Raw genomic sequence first — 14845 nt, forward strand, 5'->3', positions numbered from 1 at the left:
GTTAAGGATTTCAGGGGTTCATGGGATCAGTTTTTACCGCTTGCTGAGATCGCCTACAACAACAAATACCAATCAAGTATTCAAATAGCTCCTTATGAGGCCTTATATGGGAGGCGGTGTTGTTCTCCATTGGGTTGGTTTGAGCCGGGAGAGGCTAGGTTGTTGGGTACTGATTTGGTTCGGGGTGCCTTGGAGAAAGTCAAGTTGATTCAGGATCGACTTCATACAACCCGGTCTAGGCAGAAGAGTTATGCTGATTGGAGGGCTCGTGATGTAGAATACATGGTGGGAGAGAGGGTTATGCTGCGGGCTTCACCATGAAGGGTGTGATGAGTTTCAGGAACAAGGGCAAGTTGAGCCCTAGGTACATTGGTCCTTTTGAGATCCTTCAGAGAGTTGGTGAGGTGGCCTACAGACTTGCATTGCCACCCAGCTTATCGGGAGTTCACCCAGTATTCCATGTTTTTATGCTCCAAAAGTATTTTGGTGATCCTTCTCATGTATTAGATTTCAGTTCAGTTCAATTGGACAAGGATTTTACTTATGAGGAGGAGCTGGTGTCTATTCTAGCCCGGCAAGTCCCGAAGTTGAGGTCTAAGAGTTATCCTTCTGTGAGAGTGCAGTGGAGATTTCAGCCGATCGTGGCATCTATGTGGGAGTCCAATTCCGATATGGGGAGTAGATACCCATACCTTTTTACCAGTTCGGGTACTTTTCTATGTCCGTTCGAGGACGAATATTTATTTTAGAGGTGGAGAATGTGACGACCCGATGGGTTGTTTTGAGTACTAGCGTTATTTTCGTGTTTCAAGACCTCTATTAGCTTTATTTTATGTTTCTTGATTTGCGTGCGTGTTCCGTGTCTTTTTTCGGAAAGTTTTTACGTTAAAAAAAATTGAAGAAAATATGATTTTTGACTTTAAAAATAACTTGAGTTGACTACCGTCAATATTTTGTATAAACGACCTCGGATTGGGTTTTTGGCCATTCTGGTAGGTCCATATTGTTATTTTGGACTTGTGCGTATGCCCGAAATTGAATTCAGATGTCCCTAGGTTGATTTGACCTATTTTGCCGAAAGCTAGTAATTTAAAAGTTTGAAAATTTCCTAGGTTTGATTTTAGATTGACTTCATGGCTATCATATTCAAATTTTGATTTTGGGACTTCATATAGGTCTGTTTTGTATTTGAAACTTGTCAGCAAAATTTGATGCAATTCGGAGTTGGTTTGATATGATTCCGATGCTCAGTTGCGATTCTAGTTGCACTTGAGTTTCCCTTTAAAATTTCATTCGTTGTGATATTCAATTCGTAGTTTTGTATATTATTTTAGTGATTTTATAGCACGAACGAGTTCGTATGATGTTATTACACTTATGTGCATGTTTGGTTTAGAGCCCGAGGGCTCGGGTGAGTTTCAAAGGTGCTACGGATGAGTTTTGGATGAAACGCAATAGCTAGTGTGCTTTCAGTTATGGTGTTGATCTGCAGATCTCGCATTTATGAACATGGGCATGGGTTGGGTATCTCGCAATTGCGAGGGAATGGTTCGTATTTTCAAACTGGCTAGGGACGCTTTTGCGAGCATTTTGGTCGCATTTGCAACAACTGGAAATATATCCCCAATATCTATAGGTCACTACGCTTGACCTCTGGACAAAGAATAACAGTGATGATGATGAAGAAATAGCCATGTATTCCATGGATTTAACAGCGCATAAGAGAAATCTGGAGGTTTGATGTTGCATTGTTGAATCTAGGGTTTCAGATTTGGGCACTTGAATTTGAAGTGATAAAAAGGGAAGGGAACCATCGAGAATCACGACTGGGAGAGACAGAAGAGATGATTTTATGGCTGACCTTGCACGAATTCGTGCAAGGTTTGTGATTGATTTGGTTCTGTGAGCTGAGAGAATAAAGAGAGGAGAGGGAAAGGGGGGGCGGCTGATTCAAAGGAAAATGATTATGGTTTGGATAGATTTGATCCGTCCGGAGGTTGTTTTACTCGAGCAAGTCATTTTAGAGTATAGGTCTAGCTTCTTTGAAGTAAGTATCTTGCCTAACTTTGTGTGGGGGAACTACCCTTTATGATTTGCGTCACTTGTATTAATTGTGTCATGTGAAGGCCGTATACGTGAGGTGACATATTACACCCCATATTTTCGTACGTGAAAATACGCCATAAGTAAATTGATGGAAGCTCGAAAATAAGATGTTACATCCCGCATTTTCGTATGTTAAAATTTTATCGTAAGTTAATCGACATAAGTTCGGGAATGAGATTATTTTAGATTATAAGCATTATGCTATTTCAAACAAGTGATGAGTAAATTCGTGAAGGTGAGAGGGTAAGCAATTCGAAGAAAACGAATTTTGTCGAAGTTTGATATTTTGGGATAAAATACGGTCCAAGCTATAATATCCCATATTTATGGACTAGTGTCATACAAGGCACCACATGACCATGATAGCAAGATGTATAAAGTGTGTTAAAAGTGAGTAGTATTATAAGTAATTTGAGATAATTCTTAATTATGTGAGTAATTGGTTAATTGTTAGTTAATTGGATATTAACAAATTGATTAAGAAATTGGTGGATAATTAGTTAAAATCTTTGGATAAGCTTTTGGAAATTTAATGTGGCAGCAAAGTCTTTAGTCAATTAGTGACTCTTAAGTTATATGCTAAGGTGGCACATTTGGAGGAATTTTTGTGGCTTAGTCATCACAAGTAGGGCCCACACCCACGAATACAAAAGTATTGTCTAAAATCACCAAATGAAGATGGTCACACTTACTAACGGATGAAAATGCTTCAGCAAAGATCATATTTTTCAATAGCAACGTGATTTGCTTCAAATATTTCATACGAAGTTATACTGCATAATAGTAACGGGATTTGAAATTCTAAGAGAGCACGGTACAATCTTTCTCAAGAATATTATACGAATTTTTCCATACTTCGATCTGCCATTACGTCTTCTCGCAAAAGACATGTGTTACAGGGATTGTCAAGAGAATCAGTTTAGATATGTTAAGGCTATCCCTTCTTTCTTTTGGCATGATCCATACGATACAAACGAAACAAGCAAAGGCACAACTTCCATAAATGACTCTATTCATAGAAATGCTAGATATGCCTATGATCTTGATTCTCCATGTGTCCTATTATTCTATCATCTATTCATGGGTCTCAGAAAATACGTAAGTTGATAAAGTTTACTTCATGATATTAATCAAAGGCATCATGGTCTTATGACATTCTTAGAAATTTTATTGACATACTTCTCATGCATTGCATTCATTTAGATTGACCCATCACTAGATGGCGTTATATACGCGTATTTATGTATATTATATGTATATGGGATATGGGAAAATGTTACGGCATTATATACGCACCACCACCTGATCAGCCAGTATACGTTGATGATTTTGCCCATAGTAGCCGAGATGATATGATGGGATACCCTCAGAGATGTGATGATGTTATGAACGCATATACCTATGCATGGTATGACATTTATACGCATATGCATGACATTATAATATTAAATGATTTACAGAACAATTCAGACATACATGTTGATTCTTTTACGCCATGTTTCTCTCATGTCTATTATTTACTAATTTTCATTCCTTACATACTCGTTACATTATTTGTACTGACGTCCCTTTTTCCTGGGGACGTTGCGTTTCATGCCCGCAGGTCCCGATAGACAGTTCGAGAATCCTCCAAGTAGGCTATCAGCTCATCGGAAGATGTTGGTGCACTCCATTTGCTCCGGAGTTGCTTATTGGTCAGTATGATTAGGACATGTATTGATTGGTATAGCGGGGCCTTGTCCCGACCTTTATGATATCTATGTACTCTTAGAGGCTTGTAGACAGATGCCATATATACGGATACTTGTATGGCCTTGTCGGCCTTTGTTTTAAGTATATAAAAGATCGCGTTGGCCTTATAGGCCCGTACTTCTTTTGCATAAGTTGGTGTTACGTGTTTTATTCTAGTTATCCCACGTCAGCCTTTCCATCTCATTTTCCTATGATAGCATGATACGAAAAGATACGTTATGTTGGTACTCGGTTGAGTAAGGTACCGGATTTCCGTCGTGGCCCATCGGTTTGAGTCGTGACAAAAGTGGTATCAGAGCCCTAAGGCATGAATATCTATCCACCCATATGGTGAAAAGCAATGAGAGATTCAGAAGGTAGATATAAGTTTCAACAAGTAAAAGAAGGGTACGAGGCGCCCAGTCAATGAAAATTATCAGTATTTACAATTCAGGCAGAGAAATATAAGCCTTTTGAGTTACCTTCAACAGTAGCAGAGGTATGTACAATCGGCCACACCCATCTTAGTTATGCCCTATGGGAGCTAACAGATATGGTTTAAGAGAAGGACGGGATGTCAGGATCCGGCTGGGGTTAGAGTAACCCAAAATGGTAGATGGATTGTTTGCGTTAGTTTAAATTTTCGAAGGATATTGTAAATGTGCTAATAGATCTCCTTGTGAGATACCCATATGGTGCACTCTAGAATAGCACAGCTAGATATGAATACTAGAATGTTCAAAGATAGGCACTAGAATCCTGAAGGGATAAATATTACCTTAGTTTGGCTCCCGTCCCTAGTAAAGAGAGAATGTTAGGCAACCCGAAGAGCAAATAGATGGAGCAAGGGGAGCTAAAAGCAAAAGAATATCTTGTTCGAGTTTTCAGAATAAAGTGATAGACATAAATATTAGCAGAAAAATAAGAAGAGAGATAATGAAGCATTATGAGTAAGATGTGATACATGGATGACAACGGTAGATCAAAAAGATGATAGTATTATTGAGTCTATAGTCAAGTAAAGGAAAAGACGAGAGGTGACAGGCCTTGAGACAACAAAAGAGTATAGGCCATAAAGTCATATCCTCATTTCGAGAAATAAGTTCCTGACTCCAACGCGACTACCAGAAGGAAAAGTTAGACCCTAAAGTAATATAAATCAGTATGGGCTGGTGAACAAGATAAACTAAACATGAATTAGGAACTGAGTGATATGATAATGGTCGACATCATGAGAATTTCATATTGCATTCCGGCGATAATAGAATGGACAATAAAATAATATTCATGAGAAATTCAGAGAAAGGTCATTCAGGAAGACGCTTCCCTTAAGCAAGCAATGTGAGCAAAGTTAAGCTTAAGGGACTGTATGTGCCAGTTATACTAAGTGTCACCCTCGCGAGTAAGGAAATTTGTTATCCTTGGTACAGAAGGATTACCACAAGACGAGTAAGGATCATCGATGATGTGAGAAGACGCCAAAGATAAAGAGGTAAAACATCTATAAGTTGATTGTCGTAGCGCTAAATCTTAGTACTCCCCTAAAGGGGGAATATGGAGTGATATGGCATAAAGTCAGAATTAAGTGGTTCCAGTAATTATGGAATGGTAAAGGAAGAATGCGATAAAAAAAATAAAAAAGGAATGAGCTTGCACTTATCCAAATCTTACAGATATGCTACGATTCCAGAACATTATGCAAGCACAACGTCAAGGAGAAGTAAGGGTTTCTGCCCGAGATGTTATTGATAAATAAGGAGCCAGTGCGAGACGTAAGTTAAGATAAAGGAAATAACGTAAGAAAGATTACGCGGAATATTGATATGAGAATGGGCCAACGAGTAGTTAGTAGTTGAGGTTGACCACTACACCTGTGTTAACCTTGCCGACAGGTTCGGGTGGATTCACAGTGTATTGTGATGCCTCTAGAGTGGGTCTTGGTTGTGTTCTTATGCAAGATGGAAAAGTTATTGCTTATGCTTCCAGGCAGTTAAAGAATCATGAAAAGAACTACCCCACTCACAACTTGGAACTTGCAGCAGTGGTGTTTGCATTAAAGATATGGCGACACTACCTTTATGGCGAGCATTCTGAAGTGTTTACAGATCACAAAAGCCTCCAGTACATTTTCAAGAAAAAAGAATTAAATTTGAGACAAAGAAGGTGGCTCGAGCTATTGAAAGATTATGACATCAATATCCTTTATCACCCGGGCAAAGCTAATGTGGTAGCAGATGCACTTAGTAGGAAGTCAATGGGTGTCTTGGCCCATCTTGCAGTACAAAGGCGATCTTTGGGTCGAGAAATTCAAAAACTAGCAAATGATGGGATTAGATTGGATGAGACCTAAGAAGGAGGTATAACTGCTTATGCCTTAGCGCAATCCTCCCTTGTTGCGCATGTTAAGGCTAAGCAAGACGAAGATCCGTACTTAGTGAAGTTAAAAGAAGGAGTCAGAAACAAAGAAATCACTGTTTTCACTCTAGGAAGTGACGGAGTTTTAAAGTTGAATGATCGGTTATGTGTGCCTGATGTAGATGGTCTTAGAAAGGCCATAATGGAAGAAGCTCACAGCTCGAGGTACTCTATCCACCTAGGTGCTACCAAAATGTATCTGGACTTGAAAGGCTTGTATTGGTGGAAAGGCATGAAGAAGCAAGTAGCAGATCATGTGGCTAAATGTTTGAATTGCCAGCAAGTCAAAGCCGAGCATCAGAGGCCTGGTGGCCTAGCTCAAGATATAGAAATACCACAGTGGAAATGGGAGATGATTAATATGGATTTCGTAGTAGGTCTACCTCGCACATACCGCAAGCATGATTCAATTTGGGTTATTGTAGACCGACTGACAAAGTCCGCGTATTTCCTACCAGTAAAGACGACAGATTCCGCAGAGCAGTATGCACAGTTGTACATCAAAGAAATAGTCCGATTGCATCGTACTCCAGTTTCAATCATATCTGACAGAGGCCCTCAGTTCACGACGCATTTTTGGAAGGCATTTCAGAAAAGATTAGGTACCAAGGTCAATTTGAGCACCGCTTTCCATCCACAGACCGATGGCCAGGCAGAAAGGACCATTCAGACACTCGAAGATATGCTGCGGGCATGTGTTATAGATTTTGGAGGTAATTGGGATGATCACTTGCCATTTATAGAATTTGCTTACAATAACAGCTATCAGACCAGCATTGGTATGGCTCCTTATGAAGCGTTGTATGGGCGAATATGTAGGTCTCCAGTGGGTTGGAACCAGTAGAGGTTCCATTGATTGGTCCAGAGTTTGTTTGTGAGGCCTTAGAGAAAGTCCAGCTAATCAGAGAAAGACTAAAAGCGGCTCAGAATCGTCAAAAGTCCTATTCTGACAAGAGGCATCGTGACTTAGAGTTCATGGTTGGTGACAAGGTATTTTTGAAAGTTTCACCAATGAAAGGAGTTATGAGGTTTGGTAGGAAGGGGAAACTTAGTCCTAGATTTATTGGACCTTATGAGATTGTAGAAAAGAAGGGAAACGTGGCTTATGAGCTAGCGTTGCCCGTTGAGTTGTCCTCTGTTCATCCTGTTTTTCATGTGTCTATGCTTAGAAAGTACATTCATGATGAGTCGCATATAATACCTGCCGATACCATAGAAATTAAAGAAGGCTTGACTTATGAAGAGGTACCTATAGAAATTTTCGATAGGCAAGTAAGAAAGTTGAGAACAAAAGATATAGCATCGATAAAAGTTTTGTGGAGTAATCATGATTCAAAAGAGGCTACGTAGGAGGTCGAGGAAGATATGAGGAAGAAATATCCATATTTATTTGAGGAAAAAGGTATGTGAACCTAAGTTTGGCTTGGCATATATATTTTATTTATTAAATACAAGTTAGCATGTGTTTATGTCCTTGCTAGATTACACTTAGTTGTTGAAGTAATTTAGTTTCTATCAGAGTATATTTAGTTATTTAATAATTTAGTTCCATGCCAGAGTATATTTAATTCATTAAAGTTATTTACTTTTCGCTGAAGTGTTGTGCTTTAGGTTTTGGTTGGTTATTGTGGTACCTCTTTGCCGGAGTATGAGTAATTAGTTTATGAGCTGTGTATGGTGCCTATGAATGGCCTGTTATGGTATATTTGATTGTTGTTGGTGTAGTTGTGGTATTGGTAACAAGGATATCATTTTTTTTGGATAGTCCAATTTACAAGGGAAACTCTGCCAAAATTTTTGAAAATTTAGGGAGTTAGCCAAAATTTAGAGTCCCTTTGGAAAGTGAGTAGTGCTAAGAAAACTTAAGAAGTTCAAGGAATTAAGGAATGATTGTTAGCATAATAATAAGGCCCTAGCAACATTCGAGGACGAAAGTTTTTAAGGAGGGAAGATTGTAACACTCCTCAAATCTATAAAAGTTTCAACACACGCTAAATATAGAATTTAATATATTTTTTTTAATCTTGCCTTAAGTGCATAAAAAAAAAATTATACTTCTATTACAGATTTAAACCCTTGTGATTGACTTTTGAGTTACTTCCCTATTTATAAATAATTGGATATACAAATAGGGAATATTAATAAAGTTGATATTATTAGTTATTAGAAGTGAGTATCATTAAATAGAAGTTAAGTCAAAAAAAAAAAAAGAAAAAAAAAGGGGGGATTAGACCTAAAGCCCATAAAGTGGGCTGCTGTAAGTAAAAGGGCTTAAAGCCTTGTTATATGAAACAGAAAAATGAAGGACTTTTAAGGATAAGAAACAGCGGCTTCTTTACGCAGCAAGTCCCAGGAACTATTGAGGCGGACAACGAAAATTCTAGGTTTCTTTACAACTAACTAGTTCTTGAGCGCAGGTATATAAAATTTTCTATTCTCAATTATCCTACAATTTAAGAATTGGATAGTTAATTTCCTTCTTTCTCTGTATCACAGTAAATTTCATGTTTAGGTGTGAAACTTTAAAATTGGTTAAAATACACTGGTTGTTGTAGAATAGATTATTTGACGGGTATAAATTGGATTGGGGCCTACGTATTGGCTCGAGAAGTTTTGAGGTGAGTTGATATAACCCTTTACTAAAGTGGTTTAACTCACAAAATCACGCATACAAGGTGTTTGATGAATTGCTTAAAAGAGTTTATATGTACTTAATTGGAGAGAGTGAGTACTTATTAACTTAGAATTGTTCTAGCTAAAGTTTAGATGATTTATTATGATATATGTGCATAAATTTTCAGATTTTTGTGTTATTCTTATATGCCATTTTCATGTTGAAAATTCATGAAGGAGCAAGAATCTTTAGATATACTTTTGAATATTTATTTCATTCTTATACCATGCTTTACATTTAAGGATGCCAGCATGAGTATGCATAGGGTGTTTCAGAAAAGATTTAGACTTGAAAAGTCACAAGAAGAAGTTTTAGAAAGAAAAGATTTTTGGGAGTATCCTCTATTCTGAGAAGGGGTCATCGTCCAGGCCGAGGGTCCTGACCAAGGCGTTGACTTCCTGAAACTACTTGTGCCAAAGTAGGGAGCACACGAGCCGAGGGTCTCGTTGCTAAGAATTTGCCTAGCCAAGCTAAGGTATAGCACATGAGCGCTGAGAACCATGAAGCGAGTGACACCTTGTGGATTGGGCCTATTCGATCAGGTTGGGATCGAACCCGTGCCGATCACACGGTGACTGAGACAGAATTAAGTCAGGATGGTTGGAACTCCCAAAGTATAAAGTGATGTATTTTTTTTTTAAAGAAAAAAAGGAAAGAATTTCTTTTAGAATATTCATAAACTGCTATTATGCAATTATTTTAGAATTGTTCTTATAAGCTTTATGTTTTACATGCATTTATAATCTTTGCTTGTAATGTATATGCTATTAAAGTTTCGTCCCTGTCGTTGAGACTCATTGAGTACAATGGATGGTACTGACGTTCTCTTTTGGGAACCTACGTTGGTCTACGGTACAACGTAGGAACCGGTTTTGCAGGCGAGCATGCTACGGGTTAGGACTTCCCTCACTTCCAGTGCAATTGGTGAGCTCCGCTGTTGTTCGTGGAGTACTCCTTAGTGTCATCTTTATTTAGCTATTTCTTTGTTCACTTAGAGACCTGGCCAGGAAATCTCATGTCCTGAGCAGTGCGTCAGTTTATCAGTAGAGGCTTCATAGACACAGTCGGTGAGTTAAGATTCAAATGTTTTTGATAATAATTTAGTAGTATTTCAGTAGTTAATACGAATAAAGTTTTGGATTTGATTTATTTTAAATATTTAAATTAATCAAAAGTATTTGGTTAAAGTATTGCCTTGTTGCATATAAAGTTTGAAGTTATAATAGATTTGGTAAGCACAGATGGTTCGCTCGGTCATGTTTAGTGATCGGGTTCCGGTCACGACTTGTTCAGAAAATGAGTCGTGACAAAAGGGATAATGATATTACCAATTGAATAATGATATTATTCATCCCCTAAATTAATAAGGTTCTCATTCGAGCAAAAATGATAGTATCTCTTGTATCGTCTATCATTTTTTATTCTTTTTCTTTCTTTTCCTACAGCTACTTCCTTTTTCTCTCCTCTTTTCTACTGTTACTAAAAAAGACAGAAACTTTGGCCCATCCCTTCACCCACTTCATGCCTATGAAGTTTTATTTTCTAGTATTTCTCTGAGAAAATATTCAAAATTGCTTCTTTTGTTTCAAGATTATTTTTTTTTGTTTCACATATAAGCATGGAGGAAAAAGTGTCTAGTCGAATTCTTTTGAGTTCTTGTTTCTTTCTGTTCCACTAACACTTCAAAATTATTTATCCTTTCACATAATTAATATAGACTGTAAAAAATATGTAACAAAACAGTTCAAACCTATGATGTTACCATGTAAATTGTAAATTGTAAATCATGACAACTTCATATAATCACATTAATATTGCTCAATTGTAGTAATCTAAATAGAATAAAAGAAAATGTTTGAGGGATAATATAATAATTAGAAAATGTGAGAATACTTATAAAAGGGTTTACTTTAATTCTTTTACGTTAATTACAATATCACGAAATTTATCTATACGCAATAAAATCTGATCTTTAACATGAAGTAAATAAAAAAGGTTACTTGTAATACTATTTACCAAAAATCTTGTTCTTGCCGGTCTTCCCATGTGTATCATCATGCCTCCAGGCTCCAATTTCTCATTTTTTTTTCGTGCAAATCCTCTCCTGAATTGTATCATTAAAAAAAAGGACTCTATTACAATTAATTCATCAAACAACCTTTACTAACTCTTTTTGTGCTCTGTTTCTTCGATCATTCTTCCACTGATGCTAAATGCATCTGTATTTTCTAATATACACATGTAAATGTATGTGAAATTGTGTGTGAGAAAGAAGAAAATAAAAGAAGCGTAATTAAGTAGATTAATGGGAAGAAGAGGAAGTCAAGGTTTTTTGGCTTTCTTAGGGAAAGCAAACGTATAATTGAAAAGGTAGAGGGAAGCTTTGAAACGGTGCTTTAATTGTGACTCAATAAGTGAGTGACGTTTCAATGAAACGTTTGGCTAAATGGTTAACTAATGAGGTAAACGGCTAAAATAACATAATAATCCAAAAAAATGTGGGTAAAGATAAATGGAATTTCTAGCTTTTGAGAAGTGCCACATAAACACTCTTTCCCTCAATTTTATATATATATATATATATATATATATATATATATATAGATTGTTAATTATCATAATTTATAATAATTTTTAAGATGATTTCAATTTCAAATAGTATATAAATTTTATCCGGAAAACTTAAAAACTCTATGTCCGGAATCACGATAAAATTAAAAAAAAATTGACTCTAGAAACTGTAACACCGACAGAGGATGTACTTAATTAACATTAACATCCGGAACAATATGGGCCAATCACAGCTGAGTTAGTGGCGTAGTGCGTACCTATATATATATAAGAAGACTCAACTCAACTTCAGTATTTTTCAGCTGTCCTCTCCACAAGTTTCCAGAACCTTCTCCCCTCTCTAATCTATTGCATCAGTAATTTAAAGAGATACTCCTATATATCATGTTTCGTCTCTTAGAATATCACTTAATCGTAGAAATTGCGAAGGCATGAAATACCTGTAGTTTTCATGCTCGTGTGATTCTCGTTTCTGAGGACTGAGGAGGTCGTATTGAAGCATGAATAGGCGGCACAACAGTTTGACATTGGAGGCCACTTACTACAGCATTTGTTAAAGTCATTCAGGTTGGCTGAGAACTTTAAGAATCTACTGTAGTTGTTTTTGTCTTTCTTTTATTTTGCATATGTTGCAGATGCTTGCTAATGATTTACTTATCCATTTGATATGTTAGGCAGCAGCCTTGAAAATTATGAAATTCTTGCTGAAATGAAGTAGCAGAATTTGTAATTATTGAAACTTTTTTCATTGGAGTGTGCAAAGCATTATAGAGTGGTGAGTCATTTGGAGTGAATAGTCTGTACAATTTGGAGAAAGTTGTGATAAGTGAATGAAGAAAGAAGTAAGTACACATTGAACAAACTTTGCATGAATAAATTGAAAAAAAAATAAAAAATCTTAACTTCTAGCAGCAAAATCATCTTGGGCCTGATAGGACTGAAGGTAGTAAACTGTAAAGGAGTTGAATCTGAAAAAGTAATATTTGGTAATTTACTCATTGTTTGTGGCTTAAAGAAGCTATAGTCCAGATTCTTTTCAACATCCAAAACACCTTCCATTGACTTGACAACCATTGACATTGAAGGCCTCTTTGTGTAATCACTTTGTAAACACCAGGCAGCAATCTGCATAGTCTCTATTACTTCTTCTTTGTAAGACTGCATATCTTCACTATGCTTATCAATAAGATCCTCCAATTTCCCTTCCTCTGCCTTTTTCTTGAATAAGTTCAACATTACCCTTTGCTCTTCTGACTCGGATGCCTCAAAATGTCTTCTTCCACTCAAAATTTCCAAGATCACAATGCCAAAGCTGTAGACGTCTACCTTTTCTGTTATAACTCCACTAAGCCATTCAGGAGCCAAATAACCAGGAGTGCCTCTCATCGTAGTCATGACTTGGCTATGATTCCGATCAATTAGCTTTGAAAGCCCAAAGTTAGAGAGCTTAGCGCTGTGCTTCTCATCTAGGAGTATGTTTGGGGGATTAATATCCAGATGTAGAATCTTTTGCCTGCATTCTTCGTGAAGGTAAGCTAAACCTTTGGCTATGTCTTGAATAATCTTCCGCCTGCAGTTCCAATCAAGAGTAAGCTCTTGTTTCCCATGGTAAATCCATTTTTCAAGTGATCCATTGATCATAAACTCATATATTAAAAGCCTGTGAGATTTCTCAGCACAGAAGCCAATTAATTGCACCAAGTTTACATGATGTATGTTGCCAATAGTTTCAACCTCGGCTAGGAATGATTTTTTGACTTGGCCTATTCCGTCGAGGCATTTCACTACAATCTTTGTGCCATCTTCCAGGCACCCCTCAAATACCGACCCAAATCCTCCTTCGCCAAGCTTCTTCGTAAAATTCTCTGTTGGAGCCTTTAGATCATCATAAGAAAATCTAGTGGGCATTCCCGGCATGTGATCTAGATAATTCTCCTCGTCTTCATTGGATTTTCTCTTCTTCGAGAATATGAAAATTGTATTTGCAATTATGATGCCTAAGATGGAAAGTCCTATGACAGAGCCCAGTTTAGCACTATTAATACTCTTTTCCCCTTTTGCAGCTGCTAGTTCAACTTCAACCTGTACTTTTATAAATGCATTGGAAGCATACCTTGTCCTGGCCTTGTCATTATTCGCTAGTGAAAAGATCTCGGATGGTAGGTAGCACTCCCCCAACGGAAGAGTTTAAACCACTACGAAATAAAGCAGCTTTACAGGAACAGTTCCTCAAACATGCATCTTTACAGGTATTCATATCAGTGTTTCTAATATCTGCAGTAAATGCAAAATAGTCCACATCTTGAAGTTCCAAAAATCTGTGGTTATTTAAATCATCACAAGTCAGCCTTGTGACCTCAGAACAACCAAGATTAGCCTGCCTATCATCTATCTGTCTGAAATAGCTTGTTGAATTAGAGCTTGATTTGGGACAACTACACTGGCCCCTTGAGAAAATACCGTATATTCCGCAGACCATGGGGTAATAACACTCACCATAAAAATTTGTCAGGAGATCATCCACCTCTTTCCACTGACCTCGCCAATCATACACTTTTAAGCTTCCATCAGGCTCAAGTTTCATGTATTGGTATCCAAGGTCGTTCAAATTTTGATGATTATTTTGATCTTTTCGCTTTGTGCTTTGGGGCTTCGCACTTAGAAATAATAGAGTTCTACACTTCTACGGTTGGTCAATGGGAGTATATGTTAGTCCCGCCAATATTGCTGTATTTGTAAATAATAATTCTGGAAAATATAAGTTATCGTAATGAAACAGTAATTAATTCGAGCCCACTGAATTCACAGTGTTTCCTTAAGGAATTTAATCCCCTCATAGTACCCAAGGTTATGGATTATTTCCTCCCAGGATAGAACGAATCACACACTGGTGTAGCGGTACTTCAAACCCCAGTGTTTCAGCGAACACAAAGTTCGGTAGCAAATCACACTTACAGTTGCTTTGTTTGAAGTTAAAACAATGTAGAACAAAGGAGTAGAAACTCAGAAAATCGTATGGAAATGCTGAGAGGAATGAGTGCAATGTATAGCCAAAGTTGAGTGTTTTCAGTTTGGTTTGTATCTTTCTTCAACAGCTGCTGCACATATATATAGCAGTCAGCTTTGAAGATGAACGAACCTCCACCCTCCATGGTGGAGCATGCACTAGCTTGTTTGTGGAACAAGCACTTGGCCATGGTGGGAAGAGCATTAGGCGGCTGCTATTGCAGCTGGTGGTCAATACACGGATTGGAACATATCCGTTACAAATGCGGATAATCTTACGTTAATATTTACTATTAACAAATAAATTTGGTTCAAACAATTAATCAATCAATCGATCATTTG

At 37.3% G+C, this 14845-nt stretch overlaps 1 pseudogene; it reads right to left on the reverse strand.

Annotated features, from left to right (window-relative positions):
* Window positions 1-12323: 12323 nt before the first annotated feature.
* Window positions 12324-14098, reverse strand: LOC104100383 (G-type lectin S-receptor-like serine/threonine-protein kinase SD2-5; annotated as a pseudogene).
* Window positions 14099-14845: the final 747 nt, after the last annotated feature.

Source organism: Nicotiana tomentosiformis, chromosome 7 (genome assembly GCF_000390325.3).
Source record: "Nicotiana tomentosiformis chromosome 7, ASM39032v3, whole genome shotgun sequence".
In the NCBI taxonomy this organism is placed as follows: domain Eukaryota; kingdom Viridiplantae; phylum Streptophyta; class Magnoliopsida; order Solanales; family Solanaceae; genus Nicotiana; species Nicotiana tomentosiformis.